Here is a 24,952-nt window from a genome sequence, read left to right on the forward strand (position 1 = left end):
GACATGGAACAACAGACTGGTTCCAAATAGGAAAAGGAGTTCGTCAAGGCTGTATATTGTCACCCTGTTTAACTTCTATGCAGAGTACATCATGAGAAATGCTGGGCTGGAAGAAACACAAGCTGGAATCAAGATTGCTGGGAGAAATATCAATAAACCTCAGATATGCAGATGACACCACCCTTATGGCAGAAAGTGAAGAGGAACTAAAAAGCCTCTTGATGAAGGTGAAAGTGGAGAGTGAAAAAGTTGGCTTAAAGCTCAACATTCAGAAAACGAAGATCATGGCATCCGGTCCCATCACTTCATGGGAAATAGAGGGGGAAACGGTGGAAACAGTGTCAGACTTTATTTTTCTGGGCTCCAAAATCACTGCAGATGGTGACTGCAGCCATGAAATGAAAAGACGCTTACTCCTTGGAAGGAAAGTTATGACCAACCTAGATAGCATATTCAAAAGCAGAGACATTACTTTGCCAACAAAAGTTCGTCTAGTCAAGGCTATGGTTTTTCCTGTGGTCATGCATGGATGTGAGAGTTGGACTGTGAAGAAGGCTGAGCGCCGAAAAATTGATGCTTTTGAACTGTGGTGTTGGAGAAGACTCTTGAGAGTCCCTTGGACTACAGGAGATCCCACCAGTCCATCCTAAAGGAGATCAGCCCTGGGTGTTCTTTGGAAGGAATGATGCTAAAGCTGAAACTCCAGTACTTTGGCCACCTCATGCAAAGAGTTGACTCATTGGAAAAGACTCTGATGCTGGGAGGGATTGGGGGCAGGAGGAGAAGGGGACGACAGAGGATGAGATGGCTGGATGGCATCACTGACTCGATGGACATGAGTCTAAGTGAACTCTGGGAGTTGGTGATGGACAGGGAGGCCTGGCGTGCTGCGATTCATGGGGTCGAAAAGAGTCGGACACGACTGAGCGACTGATCTGATCTGAAGGTTTACTGAAGTGTTTCTTGTTTACCAAAATTTTGAAGATGAAGAGGGAATGTTTCAGCAACATGGGTAAAGGAAACATTGGTGCCAAATAGACCCGACTCTCCCACTTACCTTTTCTGAAGCTTGATTTCCTTATTTGTAAAAATGGAAATAACACCTTCTTCAAAGTGTTGGTGGAAAGTTTAAATGAAAAAAATATGTGTGAAGCCTCAAAGCCTGGCAGATTGGACAGCGTGTTCAGTGTTAAGTTTCCAATCCTTCTCCCACAACTAAGCTGCACTGGTTTGAGAGCTCATAATGAAGAGATTCTGGAGGGGAAAAAATAAGTAAAAGTAACATCATGACATGTTAGTATGTTAATGGAACTTAGTTCTACTCCAAACTGTATTTATTATTATGCATTTTGGGAGTTATGTTCTTTCCATAACCTCCTTTAAAATATAATTATATTTTGCATTTTTGCATTTTGTGCAACCTGAAAGACATTTGCAGACAGTATTTTGCACAATTGGCCAAATATGCAGTAAAGCAGGTATTACCAAGTCCACTTTACAGGTTTAAAAGTCATGGCTCAAGCTGCTTTTCTGGTGTGTGTTTATAATACTAAGATTAAGGCTCGGGTCCCCTCACAGCTGACGCTGAACTTTTTCCACAGCTCAAGATTGCTGTGATCATTAGTTGAAAATGTAAACTCTGTAAATGCGTCTCTGTAGAGTCAGGGAAAATATCAGATGTCTGTAACTGAACCAGAATGACAGATCATGCAATAAAAATGAATGTTTTCACTAAAGGCAAGTCCAGCACGTAACAAGGATCAAGTTCGGAAACAAGCAGCAGGGTTTAGCAGCTCTGAATGTTTCCTTTCACTCATAGTCCACTAGGGGGCACTATTACCCGCTCTCAGCACCGACCTGGCGCCACCTCAAGAGCTGTTACCTTCTTCCGGGCTAAAAATCTAGATAATCCTTACAGTTGACAGAATTCCTGGTCTGATGGCTTTTTCCCACTTCTTAATTATTTTTCGTTGAGGATAACGTGCTAAAATTCAAAACATGTTTAAAATATTTTATCTATATATGTCATATTAGAGCTCAAGTCCCTCCCTTTTTAAAATTCCTTACAATTCATTTAATGAGTATTAAATTTTAAAGGAGAAAGGAGATTATGAAGACCACTTGACCTTCATATCAACCCGAGGGCAGCTCATCTTTCTATTTTACACCCGTTGAAACAATTTCAGAGAAAGGAACTTGTCCAAGGTCAGACAGAGAGTTAAGCAGAGAAGCCAAATCCAAGTTCTTTTCAGTTTCCTAGCTGAGACTATTGGAGAAGGCGATGGCACCCCGCTCCAGTACTCTTGCCTGGAAAATCCCATGGACAGAAGAGCCTGGTAGGCTGCAGTCCATGGGGTCACTCAGAGTCGGACACGACTGAGCGACTTCGCTTTCTCTTTTCACTTTCATGCACTAGAGAAGGAAATGGCAACCCACTCCAATGTTCTTGCCTGGAGAATCCGAGGGACGGGGGATCCTGGTGGGCTGCTGTCTCAGGGGTCGCACAGAGTCGGACACGACTAAAGCGACTTAGCAGCAGTAGCAGCAGCTGAGACTATTAGTAAATTCAAATGATGCCTTCCTAGACTTGTTAGACAAACAAAACAAATGGGATAGCATTTTAAAACAATATCAATTACAAAAATTCATTGCAGCCCCTTTAAAATTTTTATCTCTTTAGTAATTCTTTTTTCCTAGAGTCAATCTACAAACTAATTTTAATGTGTTTTACTCCAAGTAGCTAGCACTTTACCCCGTCTTAGCTCCTAACATGGGTAATGTTCAAATTGAATAGAAAAAAAAGTGTAGTGATATCTATCTAAATTCTGGATTGTTCACAACAAAATCTGATTTCATTTTGTGTATGTGTATACACATCTGTCTATATATACGTAAAATTCTATTTGTACCCAACTTCCATACCAATATTCTGTGGCACTTTTAGTGTCCTGAATTTCTGATGTTTGCAGCTTCCTTACTATCATTCAAGAAAATCTATTGTCGCTGCTAAAAATCATGGCATAATAGTATCTGTACTAGTAGGTCTACATTCTAAGGTCTCAAACTAAGAAGTCTCCTTGAATGAATACACATGTACACACGACCTTGTACATGTACAGCTTACAGGATTAGGAATCATGGGGTCACTGCAGTTTCCATCTTTCTTATTTGGATCGTCATTCTAGTCCAAAGGTTGCTCTCTCTTCTACCACTATCTCTCAGTCTAACTCCTGGTTTTACCAGGGTAACTGACCTACAGTGCAGCTAAGGATACATGTCTTCCTGTCTCTTTCTTATCTATTGCTCATGACCCGGATAAGTGACACCTTCCCCATGAAAGCCTGTCCCATCTCTCCAGACTTGTTTTCATGTCTGTTGCTGTGAGCATCATATTCTGCCTATTGTAACAGCCTCATCTTACTTCCTTCCCCAACACCCTTTCTTTAAATCCTCTGGCCATGCCACACAGCAAGTGGGATCTAGTTCCTCAGCCAGGAATCTAACTTGTGCCCCCTGCCATGGCAGCACGGAGTCTTATCCACAGGACTGCCAGGGAGGTCCCCTCAACACCTTTTTTATCTTGCCTCATTTCATGAGGAAGATAACCATATCTTATGTATCTTTACATCCCCTAATGTTGTGCTTCTTAAACTTGATTATGTGTAAGAATTATACAGGGATCTTGTTGAAATACAGATTCTAATACAACAGGCCTGGGGTGGGGCCTGAGACTCTGCATTTCCCAGAGAATCTAATAGTATGGGTTCATGGACCACGCTTTCAGGAGCTAGGCTCTTGGACACCTTGCATATTTTGCACATGGCAAGTGTTAACTCACATGTACTAGAAAATCTAAAGTTAGAACATAAGTACAAATACAATGAGATAGCACTATACAATCAACACTATGGCAACACCAGTGTTGGCAAGAATGTCTGAGTGCCTCGATTCTCATAAAAACATCCTCGAGGATGTAAAATAGTATACCTACTTGAAGGAAAGAACTGGTTGTCTTTTTTTAAACAAAATTAATGTATCAGTTCAGTTCAGTTCAGTTGCTCAGTCCTGTCCGACTCTTTGCGACCCCATGAACCGCAGCAGGCCAGGCCTCCCTGTCCATCACCAACTCCCGGAGTTCACTCAAACTCATGTCCATCGAGTCGGTGATGCCATCCAGCCATCTCATCCTCTGTCGTCCCCTTTTCCTCCTGCCCCCAATCCCTCCCAGCATCAGAGTCTTTTCCAATGAGTCAGCTCTTCGCATGAGGTGGCCAAAGTACTGGAGTTTCAGCTGTAGCATCATTCCTTCCAAAGAACACCCAGGGCTGATCTCCTTTAGAATGGACTGGTTGGATCTCCTCGAAGTATACTTACCCTATATCTAGCAGTTCCTCTCATACCTATTTACTAAAGAGAAATGAAAACACAAAAAGATCTGTACAAGAATGCTCAAAACAGCTTTATTCACAATAGGCCCACACTGAAAATACTCCTGGTGTCCATTAGCTGGTAAATGAATAAGTAAATCTTGGTATATCTACCCTGTGCAGCATATGTGTGTGTGTGCGTGTGTGCGCTCAGCTGCTGAGTTGTGTCCGACTCTTTGTGACCCCATGGACTGTAGCCCGCCAGGCTCCTTCATTGTTGAAATTTTCCGGGCAAGAATACTGGGGGGGGGTTACCAATTCCTTCTCCAGGGGAATCTTCCAGACTCAAGGATTGAACCCAAGTCTCCTGTATCTACTGCATTGGCAGAGGGATTCTTTACCACTGTGCCGCCTGGGAAGCCCGTCCTGTGCAGTGCTGGCCACTATTTCATTGTCATGGAATACTGGCTCGGGCTCTCCCACGAGGCTGCTGCTACTGCTAAGTCACTTCAGTCGTGTCCGACTCTGTGCAACCCCATAGATAACAGCCCCACCAGGCTCCTGTCCCTGGAATTCTCCAGGCAAGAACACTGGAGTGGGTTGCCATTTCCTTCTCCAGTGCATGAAAGTGAAAAGTGAAAGTGAAGTCGCTCAGTCATGTCCGACTCTTCACGATCCCATGGACTGTAGCCTACCAGGCTCCTCCGTCCATGGGATTTCCCAGGCAAGAGTACTATTGGAGTGGGTTGCCATTGCCTTCTCCTCCTATGAGGCTACAGTTACATAAGGTAGAGTTGTAGCCATCAGAAGGCTTCTCTAGGGCTGCAGAAGCTGCTTGCAAGATGGCTCCCTCGTCTGACTGTTGGCAGGAAGCCCCAGTTCCTTCTCACGAGGTGCCATTCAGGGAGCTGCATGAGTGTCCTTCTGACACGGCCACTGACTTCTGTCACCGAGTGATCCACGAGAGAGGCCTGCTGTGGCCTTGCCTGGTTCCAAGCTGTCTTGAGGTCAATGCTTCTCAGTCAAAGTTGGGCCAAAGGCTCCTAATAAAAAGGTATGAACCGATACACACAGCGACAGAGGTAAATCTTACATGTGTTATGTTAGTGAAACAACCGGATACAAAAGAGTACTTACTGTATGGTTTTATTCCTTTTATTAATATGTGATGTTACAGAGGGCAAAACAAATCTATAACTTTTTAAAAGTTGAACAATGGTTGCCTGGGGATGGGGGAGACAGGAAAGGTTACCAGGGACTCTTTCCAGAGGAATGAAACATTGTGTGTTGTGGCAGGACTCTAAACTACAGAGGTGTGTGTATCTGTCAAAGCTCAGAACCGTATAGTTGAGATCTGTACATTTTCGTCTCTGTAGTTTTTATCTGAAAAGGAAAATAACCCTAAACAAATTCTGTACTGCCATTATTGATATGCTGCTGCTAAAATTTCTAAGTGAAGTGTTCTAATGACAATTGACACTGAAATGCATCCGAAAAATGAGATGGATTGACGGATGGACAGACAGCTAGATGTGAGGGTAAAGCAAGTGCGGAAATGGCTGACTCTTGAACAGTCCCAGGCTTAGGGACGCCAACCTTCCATGCAGTCAAAAATCCGATTATGACTTTATAACTGTGTTCATGGGTTCAGTCAACTGCAGACCGTGTAGTACCCTAGTGCTATGTCTTGCAAAGGAGTCTGTGTATAAGCAGATCCATGTAGATCAAAGCTTCACTGCTGAAGGGACAACTATACCACAGAATCAAGACAGTGGCATATGGGTGTTTTTAAGTTTTCTGAACGCTTGAAGCTTTTCATGAAAAAATGTTTAAAAGAAAACAACCAACAATAGTGAGGAGAAATGTCTGCTTCTCTCTGTACCCCTGACCCCAGCTCAGAGTCGACGCCTCTACCGTCTACTTAGAGAGGCCCTGACAGCACTGTGCAGCTTACCACCTGTGCAGAGAGAAAAACTCAGGTGTGTGCACAGACAGACAGAAGGCATCCCGGCAAAGGCCTAGAAATGTCGGTCTACATGGGACCTTCAGTCACGTACAGAGGCTCTAAGCCTCCTGAGAAACAAAGACTAACAAGAGACTGAAGCTGCCAGGGCAACCAGAGTGGCTGGGAAAACCGGAAAGAAAAAATCTGAGACCTGAATTTCATCATTCCAGGCCATCCATGATTAACAAGTACCCTAATGAAACATCTCGGTGGTTAAAATTCAACATATGCTGACACAGTTTACTTAGAAATGTTTGCGATTCTGTGTATAAATATCTCTTCAGTACTTTTTGTTCATTTAACCCATAATCTTTCCTCTGAGTTAATCTGAAATGGTAACCTTCTTTGTTCATGGATTTCAGGTGATGTCACTCATTGTCTTGTTCGTTGGTATCAGTGATGTCATTCATTGCTGGACCATCCAGTGGGGTGTAGGCACCTCTTCTCATTGACTGAAACACTGGTCCTCAAAGCTGGCTGCCTACTAGGATCACCAGGGGAGCTTTTAAAGCCATAGGGATGCCAGGTTTCCCTAGGATAGTTGGATCCAAACAGGATGATGGGTAGGAGGGTGGCCTAGACAGCTGTACTTTTTATTATTTATTTTGGCTGTGCTATGTGTCTTATAGGGTCTTAGTACTCTGACCAGGGATCGAATCTAAGCCTCCTGCAGTGGAAGTGCAGGTCGTAACCACTGGCCCGCCAGGGAAGTCCCTCATCTGTACTTTTTAAAAGCTCTCTTAGTGAGTTAAATATGGGTCACATAACTAGACCATAAATTTTCAAAGTTAAAAAGTCTTCAAAGGGACTGCAAAGAAAATATAATTTTACTTGAAAAAATGGTGTTTTAGGCAAAGGTTTTTAAGGTTTGTGGGTATCTTCTTCTCCCACCACTTAGAGACATATATCAAAGTGTGATAGGTTGATTAGTTCACATCAAAACAGAATAAACTTCAGCTTCAGGTTTCCAGAATTAAGATTTCATTGGCAGAAGCTATTTTAATTTTATGGAAACTGCCATCTAGGAGAATGCACTAGTGGATTATCTTAAAGGTGGGCTAAGTGTGGGTTTAGGGCAGATGCCAAAATGCATGCTTGCAAAATATTCACATTTGAGATTTCAAAAGCAGCATGGGAGGAGTCATTATGGTAGAAAAGAAACAATTAGAATGATACTAGCCTTCGCTACAGTTCTTCTATCTGCTAGAGGCTGGGAGAATCCGTGGCCTCTGTCAGTATTATGGGCGAGGAGGCTGCTCCCAGCCTGGCTGAGCTGGTGGAAGGCGCTGCTGCAGGGGGATGGATGAGCCTGCTCCCCGCCTCCGCCCGCCCTCGGTCCCCAGCCAGGAGTCAGCACCGGACAACGAGAAAGTCCAAGTGACCAGGAGAGGGGGGCGGAGGGAGCTTGTGCCTGGCCCAGAAGGTTTTACACTGTGAACTCGGCCGAGAACAATGTGCTAACTGTTCTTTGTTTGCTGAGCAGGGCTGGGTGCCAGCGTGGAGCCGGCCCTGAGAAGCTTCCAGAGCCTGGTGACCAGGTGTGGGGAACTAGCGCTGGCTGCCTGAGGCTGGGGGGAGAGGTGGGTGCAGGGTCTGTAATGGGGGAGGTAGACAGAAATTCTGTGGAACTGACAGATTTCAGAGTTTCTTATTAGAGGAAGAGACAGAAAATGGTTTAAAAGTCAGGTCAGTAACAGTCAAGCCAGAACACTGAACTCCAGGAAGAAGGTAGAGAGTTTGTCCCGCTGAACTAAATGGGCACACACTCCCCTAGAGCTGGGGTCTTGTCCAAACGTCAATTCTTCTTGGCCTTCAGGCTGTCCGACGGACAGCAAGTAGATTGAGCAGAAAAACGACCAGACCCAGTTCTCCAAGCTCTCCCTCCCAAACACTGTGGAATAACCCCTTCAAATGCAGGGCAGCAGCCCCAGGGTTGTGAATAAGAGACAGCGAACAGGACTTCCCTGGAGGTCCAGTGGTTAAGATTCTGCATTTCCAATGCAGGGAATGAAGGTTCAATCCCTGATTGGGGAACTAAGATCTCACGTGCAATGCAGCCAAAGAAAAAAATTTTTTTAATTAAAAAGAGAGAGAGTGAATAAGGCCACCTCCCTCGGAAGCTGGCCTTTCTGGGAAGCAGAACAGAGGCTTTGCTCCAATATCACCGCACGCTGAAAGGGTGAAAACTGTACAGATATAATCTTGCCTTTGGTCTTTCTGATGTATCGACCTAGGAAAAAAATGGAAACATATACAAAAGAAAACAAACACACACACACACAATTGTCATGAGTGATTATCTCTGGGTGGTACGATTAGGGAAGAATTGTACTCTTTTTTCTACATTTCTAGAACACCTTACTTAATGTGTGCACATATGTGTGTGTGCATTTATTTATTTATACAAAGACCACGCACATCTAAAACTCAGGAAAACCATGAAATTAATTCTATAGAAAAATCAGTGTAAAAATTGCACGTATATTTACAAGAGCCAAGACAGGAAAATAAACGTGTCCATTGACAGATGAATGGATCAAGATGTGGTATATATACTCAATGGAATGTTACTCAGCCATAAAAAGAATGAAATAATGCTATTTGCAGCAACATGGATGGATCTAGAGATTGTCATACTCAATAAAGTGAGACCGAGACAAACAAATATCATATGGTATCACTTAGTGCCATCTAAAAAAACTGACACAAAGGAACTTATTTACAAAACAGAAACAGACACAGGGAACAAAGTTAAGGTTAGGAGGGGAGGGTTAAGTTAGCAGTTTGGGATTAACAAATACACACTGCTACATATAAAATAAACAACAGAGACCTCCCGTATAGTACAGGGAACTATACTCAATAGTTTATTATAACCTATAAGGAAAAAGAATCTGAAAAAAATATATGTATGTGTGTGTGTGTATATATATATTATATAATATATATATATCAATTGTTGTATACCTGGAACTAAAAAAGCACTGTAAATCAACTATATTTCAATACAAACTTGCAGATGTATGCTTTTGTTCAGGCATTTAATTATGGATGCATGTATGGATAATTTGGCCTTAGAGCTGGCATTCCCTGGGCCTAGCTTGATGAGAAGAGGGAACAGAAACTTTTTTAATGCACATTTCCTCATTAACATGACTGGCAGAATAACGATCATTTTGATAGTATTTTGTTTATGGGACTTTTTCAAAGGAGAGAATGAGATTTATACCTCAAGAAAAGTCTCCAAGGCTTTCCTGCGGTTATTTAAAACTCTTAAGACCATCAGAAACATGGCTGATCCCTCTCTTCTGCCACCGACAAAATGCCAGTAGTTGTCTTTTCTTGGAAACATGGTGTTTATTAGGTCCTGTTTCTAGCTTTCTGGAGATGCCAGGTGGAAGTAGGTCCTTATGTATCAGGTCATCAACTCATCCCAACATGCCTCTAGTCATTTCTGTCTGCCTTTGACCCTTCCTCTTGTTTCAATATCTAATCACTACATCACACCTACAAGGCATGGAAATACCAAGTCACTAGGAAAGACCAAAACAAAACAACAAAACCCAAATCCTGCTGAGTTGGTTGGGACTAACCTCATCGCCCATACACTGGTTTTAAAGATGAGGGAACAGGCGTGGCAAGGTTCTGGGGTTTGCCCCGCGTTACGAGCTCCCTGCCTCTGCTCTCGTGCTGTCTGCCTTGTGGTGTGACCGGAGGCTGGCCCATGACACCATCTGCCTTGGCACAGGCTGCAGGTCTGTACCCCCCTCTCACCTGCCTCTCCCTTCCTCGTGGTCCAGCTCCACAGCTCTTTACTGGGGCCCAAGCAGACTGGTGCTGTCCATAGTTCCATCTTATTCTAACTTTTACAAGTCATTTTATACACTTCTAATTCACTTAAGAATTATACAAAAGAAGACACAGGATAAAGGAATTCAAAGGCTATCAAAGAATACAAAATAAAAAGTGAAAAATCCTTCTTAACCATCTTGTGCTCATCTACCTCCAGCCTCAAGACACATACTTGAAGCTTCCCTTGCTCACCAGAGGTGACTGCAAGGTCATTGGTGCACACTGGCCAGCAAAACCACCATCAAAACACCCGCTGTGGTGATTGCTACATGCCTCCCACTCTAGTTCTTTCCAGTTTCACATTCCCTAGGCATGAGGCCTGGGGATAGCTCCTAGGGATGCAAGGTAAGCAAGTCAAGGTAAGCAAGCAGTACTGCAGGTCTGACCAAGAGCAGCAGCCAGCCAAGGGAACGGACCCGAAGGCACAGGTGTGAACGGAGTTCATTCAGGCTCCGCATGTCAGGGATCACGTCATTCCTGCCTCCTCTCCCTCCTCTCGTCTCTCCTTTTACCGCCTGGAACACACCTCCATTCTCATTCTCTAGAACGAAAGCTGGCTTAAGAAGGAGGGTTGTAATGAGCTCTTTCCCAGCCCTGTTTTAAACCTTGGCGTCAACTCTGCTTTTTGGTCTGGGTCCAACCAGAGCTCAACGCTGATGGTGTTACTACAGACCTGGTCGGTGGGCCCATGCTACGTCACATGCCCAGCATGTCAGATACCCTTAATTTGGGGGCCTGCCCTTGCCCTCACATGTCCCCCACTCTTGAGTCCCAGCCCAACAACAGAGCTGGAAAGCCTGCAGTGGCCCTCCCCAGGACAGGGCCCTGTGTGCCAGAATGAATTTCCTCCTGACATCCGCAGCCTGGCTCATCTCTTTAGTACCTTGCTCCCCATCGTGAACAGGTCCATTCAATGAGTTATATTCTAAGATATATAACTCTTTATATAGTGTGTGTGTGTGTGTGTGTGTGTGTATACACACAAAGGATATAAAGATATATACACAAAGGATATAAAGATATATCCATATATATGTAATGGTCACAAAAGCAAGACAAAGATAGGTGGCAAAGATACGTGCTTCCAGGTACCTTGGCCACATCAATGGGCATCACAAGGCAGGGGTGGCAGGGAAGAACTATCCAGAACGCTTGTAGGAAAGCTGGCAGGAGCTTAGGTCACCAGCCACTCTCAGCCATTTCTGTGCGTGCACCCTGCAGGCGTCAGCACCAGGACAGAGGCAGTGCCGGCTGACCGCCGATGCTGCTGGTGGTACCTTTCTTCTCCGTCCACCTGAGCCCTGCGATCCAGCACAGTACTGTGGAACAAGTAGGGTGTGGCATTCTAGGATCACGGTGAGCTATCAGCTCAGGAGCAAGTTCAGAGTGCCTCCATCCTAATCTCTGCCTTAAGATGAATCAAGCCAGGAGACGTGCCCTACACCTTCCCAGCACGCCTGCGTGTTGGTAAGAGTCCCCCACAGGTCTGCTCTCCAGACCTCAACGTTAGCTGCGTCAGCACAATTGCCCCAGGGCACCGCACTATTGCTTAAAGACAGAGCTCGTCCTGAGGATGTGGACAGAGAAGAGGGCTCAGGATTTGCAGTGAGAACCGAGGCGGAGGTTCTGGGCTGGACAGTAACGGACTGTGATCTTGAACCTGCCCCTCTGGGCCTCAGCCTCCCCACCTGGACAGCAAGTAGGATGGACTCACAGACCTCCTAAGGTCCTCTCCAACTTTCACACTTTGTGAGTCTATGCTTACCTCCTTTACTGAAACAGGAGAAGCCACTTAAGTTTCATTCTCACTAAAGCCAGTCTGCCACATTATTAAGACCAGGAAATGGCCTATTTCCATGTTTAACCAAGATGGTGCACCTGACCACCATCCAGGCATCTGCTCGGTGACAGTCTCCTAACTGGATTGATGAGTAAAGTGAAAGTGAAAGTGTCAGTTGATGTCTGACTCTTCAAAACCCCATGGACTGTAGCCCAGCAGTCTCCTCTGTCCGTGGGATTCTCCAGGGAAGAATACTGGAATGGATTGCCATGACCTCCTCCAAGGGATCTTTCTGACCCAGGGATCAAACCTGAGTCTCCCACATTGCAGGCAGATTCTTTACCATCTGAGGCACTAGGGAAGATGAGATTGATAAGTAACTAGATTACAAGGTCCTACAACAAACGCTTTGTTATTCTTGCCTAGGCTAACAGAGAGGATACACACAGCAGGCCCTCACATATGCACTAAATGAAAAGAGTTGAACTGAGACCTTCTACCTTTCCCACCTAATCCACCATAAAATAAAGAATGCCCCATGGAGGCCTTGGGATTTGAAATGCATCTTGTAGAGGTGAAAAGCCTCTGCGCTCAAATAACTGATCCAGGGTTGCCGTGCATCCCATGCGAATCTGCTCACTGAACAGATACAGACACATGAATCTGTCCACGTGGAAGACAGTCAGGTTACAGGACTGCTCCACTGCTCAGGGAGCTTCTAAAGTACCCAAACCAGGTATGAACACGCCTGAGAAGGCTGTTAAAAGGAGTACAATACACTCTGACAGCTTTACAATGTCCTCAGGGAAGATATGAGTGCTTCAAATTTGCTATTCAGAACTAAGTAGATAATTAAAGCTACTTACATGTAAATCACTGGCTTGATTCAATAGTCTCTATGATCCTTTTTGGCTTTAACTTTCTTCAGTCATTCATAAACTTAAACAGCCTAGAAATAATCATTTCGTACATTACATACCATGCTTAGGGAAGAAATATTTCTGGGTTCCTTCCAGGTGTGTTCTAGACACATGGAAAAAAATTTTTTTAAATGTGTGTGGAATTGGGGTGAAGAATGAGGCAACAATAGACTCACATCCTAGATTTTTGCTTCTTGATTTTCAAAATGACTCCAGTCAACTTCAAATTGTAGGTTGGAAAGATAGGGCTAATACAACACAGAGCTCAAAGTGTAGCTGAATTTTTAAATTATTTTTTTAAAAGCATGATTCCAGTATACAAAGAATGAATGCTGTTGTAAAATGCATTTATATGTAACTTCACCTTATTCCACAAAGGACTTGCGGTGGCATAATATAAACTAAAAGTAAAAAAGGCTGGCCACCCAGGCGTGGGGTGGCTTCTATCACAAGCAGGTGGGTGATGTTAGCAGACTGCCACGTGACCCTGGCCAGCGAGTGTGGGACACTGACCAGCTGGGGTGACGGGCGCACCTGCCAGCAGGTAAATCATGCTGGACCAGCCACCTCTTTGAGTAGGTTGTGAATTGTGTCTCTTGCAAGTGCAGAGGTTGAAGCCCTAATCCCCAGTATTTCAGAATGTGACTGTCTATGGAGATAGGACCTTAAAGACGTCATGAAAGTCAAACGCGGTCCTAAGGGCGAGCCAAATCCAAATATGACTGGTGTCCTTACAAGAAGAGGAGATCAGGAGGAGGACCACGGAGAAGGTGGTCATCTACAAGTCAAACACAGAGGCCCTCCTAAGAAATCAACCCTGCTGACAGCCAGTGAATCATAAGAAAATAAATTTCTGTTGTTTAAGCCACCCAGTCCGTGGTACCTTGCAAAGGCAGCCCAGTAAACGAATACAGGTTTGATGTCCCTGAATCTCTGGGAGAGATTCAGACATGGGTCTGAGTCCTGTCTGAGTACACGGAAGACGTAGAGGAGCACTCTGAAGTTCATGAGCTGCTGGGGGATTTGGCAAACATTGGGTGTCCCTGGCAAACATCCAGGATGAGAGCAAAACAGCTCAATGGCACCAAGAACATCTGAGGGTTGCAGACGAGTGACATGGAGAGGGAATAAGAAGATAAGGGATTTCAGTGAGCAGGTTGGTGACCCTACTGAATCCCAAGAGGCTGGACCACAGGAGGTAATCCTTGAGGACGCTGGGGTCTGTGGCTGGGAAGCTTCAGTGGGTGGTTGGAAATCATGATGCTGAGTGTCCTGGGGAAGGAGGTGGGTCTGGGTGCCCTGGGTGGGGTCAGCGACAGTACCATTATCACCTGCATCGGCAGCGGTGAGGAGTCAGGACTCCACGGGCTTCTGGAAAAGGGGCCAGAAACCTACCGACTTCTTCTCTGAGGTGGTATGCTGGCACTGAACACAGAAGTGACTTTCTCTTCTTCCCAAGTATTTAGCTCTTGCTGGCTCCCTCGCTCATTTCTGTGTCTGCAGAATCGGTCTGGGCTCAGGCTCGGCCTGGGCACACAGCACAGAGGCGCTGCTCTGGGTGTTCATCCAGCCCTATGGCTTTGTAAAGGCCTTTTCTCTTTTTAAACTTCTGAGTTTTACTATAGCGACATTTCTTAAAAGATCCCATTTTGTTGTGTTGGTATGATTTGATCTTCAGGAAGCCACAACCCAATACAGGTTTGTTCACCAATTTTGTACTCCTAGAAAAGTGGCTTCTGTTTATTTCTGATAAACTGTGCCAACCAAACAAGTACATCTTTTATTTTAAGGGGAGCCAGTAAAGCAACGCAATATCCAGGGCTCCCGTACCCTCTGGTACGTATTCACCTCTGTCCAACAAGGCCAACTATAACCGATCCAGATGCCTTAGGTTAAACAAGACGGATTATTAAATACATTCACGACTGGTCAGAAATAAGAAAGGGCCCAGCCAGTTTTGCTTATGGCAAAGAAGAAAGGATAGGTATTTTCAGGAATGAAAATTAGCCTGAAACAATCCAAAGTATCTCAAAGCAAATATGAAATTATATGGAAATCTTTGGTATAATAAAAAGTCTTGCTATTTTTTCCATCCTCCTCTGTAATACACCTGAATTATCTTCTTAGAGCATGTGCCTCAATATTTAAGAGAGCTCAGCCCTGACCCCAGGGATCTGAGCTTTAGTGTATAGCCATTAACAAAACCCAAGAGTGGAGCAGCTGAAGAGACAGTATGGGGCTAAATATAGTCTGTTGATTACTAGTTTGTACCTTCAGAAATTAATTCCAGTTTCACACCCCAGGGCCGGCCTGTGCACTAGTGAACTGGGGCATCTCAGATCCATGGGCCATAAGAGCTGAAAGGAATGGCAGAGGCCACGTTGACCAGGTCTGCCAGACCTGAGTGTGAGTCCTCACTCAGTAACTGAGCGATCTTGGGCCAATGTCTCAACCTATTTGAGCTTGCATGTTCTCACCTGCAAAATGGGCCCTCTTACAATGCCAGCTTCTTAGGGTCATTGTCAAATGCATGAGATAAAGCAAGTAAAGTACTCAGCACATGTGCTGAATGTCAGTGATTTTTATTGCTGTGACCAGAACAATGTTCCTCAACTTGAACAATGGTCGGGGGAGGCCGAGCTCTGGGGAAATTACATGTTGTCCAACTGAGTTGAATTTCAACATGCTGGCATTTGAGGCATAAGATTACGCATGTCCTGTGTGTTTGTTCACTGCATTACTGCTTAAAGAGTAGGCAGAACCGCCTGCTGTATAGGTCAGATGGAGATGGAGGTAGCAGCTAGATCGGCATCAGGAGAGAAGGGCTCCCTTCATCTACTGCATTATCAATAGTAGCAATATTTTGAAAGAAATATTTTTTTCTGAGCAGTGGTTCTCAACAATATTGACTTAAGATACTCAGTAAACCACATTTTAAAACAGATGTGCTATCCTCCAGTTCCTGTTGCTGCATTTATAGAACACAGGCAGAGTAGAATTTGCATAATTCTGAAGGGCCCTATGATTTCTGGAATGCTGAGTACTGACTTCAACCTAAAGTCACCAGCAGCATTAGCCCCTAGCAAGAAAGTCAGCCTGTCCTCTGAGGCCTGAAGCCAGGCACTGACTTCTCCTCTCCAGTTACGGAAGTCCTAGATGGCACCTTCTTCCCAATAGAAGGGCATATCGTCTACATTGAAAATCTGTTGTTTAGTGTAGCCGCCTTTATTAATTATCTCAGCTATAGCTTCTGGGTAATTTGCTGTAGTGTCTTATCAGCACTTGCTGCTTTACCTTGCACTTCTATATTACAGAAAAGTTTTCTCTCCTTAAACCTCATGAACCAGCTTTGCTAGCTTCAAATATTGTCGGTGTAGGTTGCTTACTTCTCTTAGCTTTCACAGACTCGAAGAGGGTTACAGCCTTGCTCTGGATCAGGCTTTGGTTTAAGGGGATATTGTGGCCGCTTTGGTCTTCCATCCAGAACTCCAAGTTTCTCCGTATCAGCAATAAAGGCTGTTTCACTTTCTTATCATTCGTGTGCTCACTGGAGCAGCACTTTTCATTTCCTTCAAGAACTTTTCCTTTGCTTTCACAACCTGGCTGTGTGTAAGCACCTAGCTTTTAGCCTATCTTGGCTTCAACCTGCCTTCCTCACTGGATTTAATCATTTCTTAGCTTCTGACTTCAAGTGAGAGAAGTGAGAATTTTCCTTTTATTTGAACACTTAGCGAGGCTATTGTGGGGTTACTATTTAGCCTTATTTCAACATTGTTGTGTCTCAGGGAACAGGGAGGCCCAAGGAGAGGGAGAGAGATGGGAGAACAGCTGGGGGGCAGGGCAGTCAGAATACACACACAGCTTTCGTCCACTGAATGTGCAGTCTTACATGGGAGTGGTCCTGCAGTGCCCCACACAATTACAATAGTAACATCAAAGGTCACTGGTCACAGAAAACCATAACAAGTATAATCATGATTTTAAAATTTGAAATACTGTGAGACACAGAGACATGAAGTGAGTAAATGCTGTGGGAAAAATGGTGCCCATAGACTTCACTTTCACTTTTCCCTTTCATGCATTGGAGAAGGAAATGGCAACCCACTCCAGTGTTCTTGCCTGGAGAATCCCAGGGACGGGGGAGCCTGGTGAGCTGCCATCTATGGGGTCCCACAGAGTCGGACACGACTGAAGTGACTTAGCAGCAGCAGCAGCAGACTTGCTCAACACAGGGCTGCTACAAACCTTCAATTTGCTTAAAAAAATAAATAAATAAAGTAATACCTGTGACGGGCAATAAAACAAGAGATGCTTGTTTTCTACTTATTTAGCTGCTCCTGAAAGACTGACTCTTTCTCAGATGCTTTAACAAATGTGTCAGGATTGAATCTTTTTAGTCTGGCCCAAGGCATGTCCCATTCTGTCCCCATTACAGAATGAAGTCATGTGGTCAAGGGACCAGAAGTGGCTCTAATAGGCCAGGCTAGGGTCAGAGTAGGTGTGACCAGATCAGAACAGATCAGATCAGTCACTCAGTCGTGTCCGACTCTTTGTGACCCCATGAATCGCAGCACGCCAGGCCTCCCTGTCCGTCACCAACTCCTGGAGTTCACTCAGACTCATGTCCATCGAGTTAGTGATGCCATCCAGCCATCTCATCCTCCATCATCCCCTTCTCCTCTTACCCCCAATCCCTCCCAGCATCAGAGTCTTTTCCAATGAGTCAACTCTTCGCATGAGGTGGCCAAAGTACTGGAGTTTCAGCTTTAGCATCATTCCTTCCAAAGAACACCCAGGGCTGATCTCCTTTAGAATGGACTGGTTGGATCTCCTTGCAGTCCAAGGGACTCTCAAGAGTCTTCTCCAACACCACAGTTCAAAAGCATCAATTTTTCGGTGCTCAGCCTTCTTCACAGTCCAACTCTCACATCTATACATGACCCCTGGAAAAACCATAGCCTTGACTAGACGAATCTTTGTTGGCAAAGTAATGCCTCTGCTTTTCAATATGCTATCTAGGTTGGTCATAACTTTCCTTCCAAGGAGTGAGCGTCTTTTAATTTCATGGCTGCAGTCACCATCTGCAGTGATTTTGGAGCCCAGAAAAATAAAGTCTGACACTGTTTCCACTGTTTCCCCATCTATTTCCCATGAAGTGATGGGACCGGATGCCATGATCTTTGTTTTCTCAATGTTGAGCTTTAAGCCAACTTTTTCACTCTCCACTTTCACCTTCATCAAGAGGCTTTTTAGTTCCTCTTCACTTTCTGCCATAAGGGTGGTGTCATCTGCATATCTGAGGTTTATTGATATTTCTCCCGGCAATCTTGATTCCAGCTTGTGTTTCTTCCAGCCCAGCATTTCTCATGATGTACTCTGCATAGAAGTTAAATAAGCAGGGTGACAATATACAGCCTTGACGTACTCCTTTTCCTATTTGGAACCAGTCTGTTGTTCCATATCCAGTTCTAACTGTTGCTTCCTGACCTGCATACAAATTTCTCAAGAGGCAGATCAGGTGGTCTGGTATTTCCATCTCTTTCAGAATTTTTCCAGTTTATTGTGATTCACACAGTCAAAGGCTTTGGCATAGTCAATAAAGCAGAAATAGATGTTTTTCTGGAACTCTCTTGCTTTTTCCATGATCCAGCGGATGTTGGCAATTTGATCTCTGGTTCCTCTGCCTTTTCCAAAACCAGCTTGAACATCAGGAAGTTCACGGTTCATGTATTGCTGAAGCCTGGCTTGGAGAATTTTGAGCATTACTTTACTAGCGTGTGAGATGAGTGCAATGGTGCGGTAGTTTGAGCATTCTTTGGCATTGCCTTTCTTTGGGATTGGAATGAAAACTGACCTTTTCCAGTCCTGTGGCTACTTCTGAGTTTTCCAAATTTGCTGGCATATTGAGTGCAGCACTTGCACAGCATCATCTTTCAGGATTTGGAATAGCTCAACTGGAATTCCATCACCTCCACTAGCTTTGTTCGTAGTGATGCTTTCTAAGGCCCACTTGACTTCACATTCCAGGATGTCTGGCTCTAGGTCAGTGATCACACCATCATGATTATCTGGGTCGTGTAGATCTTTTTTGTACAGTTTTTCTGTGTATTCTTGCCATCTCTTCTTAATATCTTCTGCTTCTGTTAGGTCCATACCATTTCTGTCCTTTATCGAGCCCATCTTTGCATGAAATGTTTCTTTGGTATCTCTGATTTTCTTGAAGAGATCTCTAGTCTTTCCCATTCTGAAGCTCATTCAGCCTGGTCTCAAATTCCAGAAGACCTCCGGTTAAGGATCCAGAGAAGAGCCGGCGACCGCACGCTAAAGTGCAGGCGGCTGCGACCGGCGCGCTAAGCGTGGCCAAGAGGAGCTACCCCACGTCCGAGGTCAGGGGCAGAAGCCGGGAGGACCCCATGCCTGAAGGGCGGTGGCCAAGAGGAGTTACCCCACGTCCGAGGTCAGGGGCAGCGGCCAAGAGTGCCAGCCTGCGACGGCGCAGGAACGGCCGAGAGGAGCTACCCTGCGTCCGAGGTCAGCGGGGGCTGCCGAAAGGAGATACCCAGCGTCCGAGGTCAGGGGCAGTGGCCGGGAGGAGCAACCCCATGCTGTGCCTGCGCGGGCATAGGAGGGCCTAGAGGAGCTATCCCACGTTAAAGGTCAGGAAGGGCGGCGGTGAGGAGATACCCCTCGTCCAAGGTGAGGAGCATTGGCTGCGCTTTGCTGGAGCAGCCGTGAAGAGATATCCCACGCCCAAGGTAAGAGAAACCCAAGTAAGACGGTAGGTGTTGCAAGAGGGCATCAGAGGGCAAACACACTGAAACCATACTCACAGAAAACTAGTCAGTCTAATCACACTAGGACCACAGCCTTGTCTAACTCAATGAAACTAAGCCATGCCCGTGGGGCAACCCAAGATGGGCGGGTCATGGTGGAGAGATCTGACAGAATGTGGTCCGCTGGAGAAGGGAATGGCAAACCACTTCAGTATTCTTGCCTTGAGAACCCCATGAACAGTATGAAAAAACAAAATGATAGGATACTGAAAGAGAAACTCCCCAGGTCAGTAGGTGCCCAATATGCTACTGGAGATCAGTGGAGAAATAACTCCAGAAAGAATGAAGGGATGGAGCCAAAGCAAAAAGAATACCCAGCTGTGGATGTGACTGGTGATAGAAGCAAGGTCCGATGCTGTAAAGAGCAATATTGCATAGGAACCTGGAATGTCAGGTCCATGAATCAAGGCAAATTGGAAGTGGTCAAACAAGAGATGGCAAGAGTGAATGTCGACATTCTAGGAATCAGCAAACTGAAATGGACTGGAATGGATGAATTTAACTCAGATGACCATTATATCTACTACTGCAGGCAGGAATCCCTCAGAAGAAATGAAGTAGCCATCATGGTCAACAAAAGAGTCCAAAATGCAGTACTTGGATGCAATCTCAAAAACGACAGAATGATCTCTGTTCATTTCTAAGGCAAACCATTCAATATCACAGTAATCCAAGTCTATGCCCCAACCAGTAACGCTGAAGAAGCTGAAGTTGAACGGTTTTATGAAGACCTACAAGACCTTTTAGAACTAACACACAAAAAAAGATGTCCTTTTCATTATAGGGGACTGAAATGCAAAAGTAGGAAGTCAAGAAACATCTGGAGTAACAGGCAAATTTGGCCTTGGAATACAGAATGAAGCATGGCAAAGACTAATTGAGGTTTGCCAAGAAAATGCACTGGTCATAACAAACACCCTCTTCCAACAACACAAGAGAAGACTCTATACGTGGACATCGCCAGATGGTTAACACTGAAATCAGATTGATTATATTCTTTGCAGCCAAAGATGGAGAAGCTCTATACAGTCAGCAAAAACAAGACCAGGAGCTGACTGTGGCTCAGACCATGAACTCCTTATTGCCAAATTCAGACTTAAATTGAAGAAAGTACGGAAAACCATTAGACTATTCAGGTATGACCTAAATCAAATCCCTTATGATTATACAGTGGAAGTGAGAAATAGATTTAAGGGCCTAGATCTGATAGATAGAGTGCCTGATGAACTGTGGAATGAGGTTCGTGACGTTTTACAGGAGACAGAGATCAAGACCATCCCCATGGAAAAGAAATGCAAAAAAGCAAAATGGCTGTCTGGGGAGGCCTTACCAATAGCTGTGAAAAGAAGGGAAGCAAAAAGCAAAGGTGTGACCAGCTCATCCCAATTTGCCTGGGACTTTTCTGGTTTCAGGGCTATAAGGCTCATGCTCCAGGAAATCCCTGGATTTAGGGCACACTGGGATAGCTGGTCATCCTAGAAGTCCATGCTGGAGAAGGGAGTGTCATCAGCCCCAGTAAGACTAAGAGTGAAGATGGTATGGTTTCCCAGAGGAACCACCAGAAGGGGAAATGGGTTGTGGGCAGCCAAAAAGTCACATCCTCTCCACAAGCGTTTCTGGATTAGGGTCACCTTGGCAACAGGGACCAAATCTAACTTATTTTTGCATCTTTTCTAAAATTTAGCACATTGCCTTCCACTCAGTAGATATGGTAAATTCTAGCAGTTGGTGATGAACAGGGAGGCCTGGCATGTTGCGTTTCATGGGGTCACAAAGAGTCAGACACGACTGAGTGACTGAACTGAACTTAACTTCCACATAGGAAGGCCTCAAAAGAATTTATATTATTTCTTGCATAACTTTATTAAATACTTAAAAAAATTCCTAAAGCATGAAGAATGCCTAATACTAAGTAGTTCATGATGGATAAGACAGAATCACTTTTAACAGGAGCATTCAAAATAGTTTACAATCTTACTTGATTGAGATTATTCAAATGCAGTCCTGCTGAAGATGGAGTGGGTGTGGGGATTCCGTTAAACGAAATTTCAAAATTACTAAAGTACTATGATTTCTAAGGTCATTTCCTCCTCATATTTAAGAGAAAACTGTATTATGTTGTCTTTACATTAACATCTAAAGTATATTAACAAGTGAAACTTAAAATAGTGACTTGAAATTTGATTCATCAGTTTCAGCTTTGTCATTAAATCAGACCGAGCAGTGGACAGGAACTTTTTTCTTGGGGGATGGTATGGTTTTTCTTCTGAAACTTTTTTCCCTGTAACTTCTGACCCCTTCCTGCCAGCAATGAGTGATGCATCATTATTAGGAACTTAAAAGAGAAATAACTGCATGAAGAGCTATGTCTTTGATTTTGAAAACAGGGTAAATTATTTTAAATATTTTGCATTAATGAATAAAGGAAATCAACACTGAACATTTACTGGAAGGAATGATGCTGAAGCTCCAGTACTTTGGCCACCTCTTAAGAAGTGCCAACTCACTGGAAAAGACACTGAAGCTGGGAAAGACTGAAGGCAGGGGGAGAAGAGGGCAACAGAGGATAAGATGGTTGGATGGCATCTCGGACTCAACAGACATGAATTTGGGCAAGCTCTGGGAGATGGTGAAGGACAGAGAAGCCTGGTGTGCTGCAGTCCATGGGGTTACAAAGAGTCGGATATGACTGAGAGAATGAACAGCAATGAATAAACAATAAATCTGGTGTCTAGTTAATGGGAGGGAAAAGAGATACTGCCTCTAACAGGCTGCTTCCAAACCTGCCATTGGCCATGGAGGCAAAGACTCTAGTTGTAATTGTTTTGTGTGTATTGAGCCAAGTCAGTTCTCTTTGGGGCACCACAGTCACTTGCACACAATGGATGTATACTGTAGCTCCTAGCTCATTTCAGTCTCCAACACAAAAAGGGTCTAAACTGTATCCCTATTGCTAAGATTTATATACAATTCTTTTTTCAAAAGGTGAGCTGAAAGAATATTATACATGTGTTTTTAGTTGCTTTAGTGGCGTCCAACTCTCTGCAACCCCACAGACTAGCCCGCCAGGCTCCTCTGTCCATGGAACTCTCTAGGCAAGAATACTGGAGGGGGTTGCCCTTTCCTCCTTTGTGGATCTTCCAGATCCAGAGATGGAACCCAAGCCTCCTACATCTCCTGCATTTGCAGGTGGATTCTTCACCACTGAGCCACCTGGGAAGCCCGGAAGTGTATTATAAATGAATGCTATTCTTTTGCCTACCTAAATAAAGCAATATGTTAAAAAAAATCACATTGGAAATGGAAAATTTGTTGCGGTTGTGTTTCCTGTTATTATGATAAATGATCTTCAACTTTCCTATAGTGAACTCTTTTGGTGGCCTTTCTAACACCCACTCCACCTCACTCCCGTTGACACAAGTGGTGCAGACTGGGAAAGAGAACTCAGCTCATAAGTGCAGACTGAATTGGTCTGCTGGGAATTTCATATTCCTTGCTGGCCTAGGTTTGGGCAAATAAAACAATTCTAATCAAAGTGATCGAAGGAGATGGTTGCTGGAGCCAAAAACAAAAACAAACAAAAAAACCCCCTAGAAGTCACTTCTGTTGCTTGGTAGAAGTGAAAAATGAACCATATGATCTCTGCTGCCACTGTTATCTTTACCACTAGAGGAACCAGAAGCCAAGTCTGTTAATAGGCACGTGAGGAAGGAACTCAAGATATGGTGATATTGTTGAGCTGCTAATTCAACCAGTTCTGAAGCCTGTCCTACCTCTGAACTTCCTGTTTTGTGAGATCAGGCATATCCTTATTATTTAAGCCCAACTGAAATAGGCTTTCATTTGCAGTTGAAATAGTAAATATTTGTAGGATAACATTTGTCCCTCTGTTCTTGACCACATTATCTTACAGAGGAAAGCAGAGTGCACAGGGCTCCCTGATCTGACCCAGTCACAAGGGCAGGGGTGGTGGTAGGGGCAGTGGATGAAGGGAGTCCTTCTCTCCTGATGCTCTTCCAGCTACTGTCTCCATAACCATCTGACCTTTAAGGCAGGCAGTTTGGTTTACTCCTTAAGCAGTCAAGCACCCAGTGAATGAACAAGCAGGATCATACACCCCAAATGACAGAGCACTGAATTCAGCTCAGTTGGGCATCATGTCATTTCCCCCAGAGCTCAGACTTCCCTGAATATTGTTATGGTCACAGCAATAACAATCACTGACACCATGTGTATTGAGTACTTTACTTGCTTTATCTCAGTTATCTGACAATGACCCTAAGAGGCTGTAGAAGGGCCCATTTCAGAGATGAGGACATAGAAGCTCAAACAGGTTGAGACACTGGCCCAAGATTGCTCAGCTACTGAGTGAGGATTCAAACTCTGATCTGGCAGATTGTAGGGACTGGTCAACAAGGCCTCTGCCATTCCTTCCAGCTCTGACAGCCCAGGGATCTGAGATGCTTCCATTCAGAGGTGCACAGGCCAGCCTTGAGGTTTGAAACTGGAATTAACTTCTGAAAGTACAAACTAATAATCAACAGAATATATCTAGCCCAAACTGTCTCTGCAGCTGCTTCTGAACTCTGGAGTCTGGGTAATGGTTGTACACTAAAACTCAGACCCACATGTATCTGTCAAAAAGAAATGCCCATTCTCAGTCGGTAGCCATTCCTAGGTCCCTACTGCACGGACTGTGTTTTTTGCAACCTTACTCATAAACTGCCTAGTACTCAATTCACCTGTTAAGGTGCTTACTTCCCCAGTAACACAGAATTATACTGTTTTGTATCACACTGTATTTATCCCAACTCACAGGAACTGGCTAAAGCTGCTCTAAACTTGTGCTGGGCCCTGAGGCAGCCAAAGCCGTTTTTCCAGTAGATACCTAAGCCTGCAGGAGCCTGGAGTTAACTGGGAGTGAACTGCAAAGGGCTGTGCAATAGTCAGAGGCCCTTTCCGGGACTCGCTGCGTTTCAGGTCCCCTGAAGGGCACTCAGCCCTGGGACGCTTAGGGAAAGGGCTTGGGAGGAGAGAAGAACGAACCACTCCTTCCGGACCCTTTTCAGCCCCACCAAAGCCTCTGTCCCCAGGTGGTACCTGAATCTAACCAATCGGAAAGGGAGTTACATCGACCGCGGCTGCGGCATCCAATCCGAGGACCTGTCTCACGCTCCGTCGCCCGCTGGGTTCCC

General features: G+C 44.7%; 1 long non-coding RNA gene across 1 annotated transcript; it reads right to left on the reverse strand.

The window, feature by feature from the left end:
• Window positions 1-4,434: 4,434 nt before the first annotated feature.
• Window positions 4,435-24,939, reverse strand: LOC133236351 (uncharacterized). Its single transcript, XR_009732851.1, has 2 exons — window positions 24,858-24,939; window positions 4,435-5,410 (listed from the first exon to the last, which is right to left on the reverse strand). It is a non-coding gene; the product is annotated as an uncharacterized LOC133236351 (long non-coding RNA).
• Window positions 24,940-24,952: the final 13 nt, after the last annotated feature.

Source organism: Bos javanicus, chromosome 23 (genome assembly GCF_032452875.1).
Source record: "Bos javanicus breed banteng chromosome 23, ARS-OSU_banteng_1.0, whole genome shotgun sequence".
In the NCBI taxonomy this organism is placed as follows: Eukaryota; Metazoa; Chordata; class Mammalia; order Artiodactyla; family Bovidae; genus Bos; species Bos javanicus.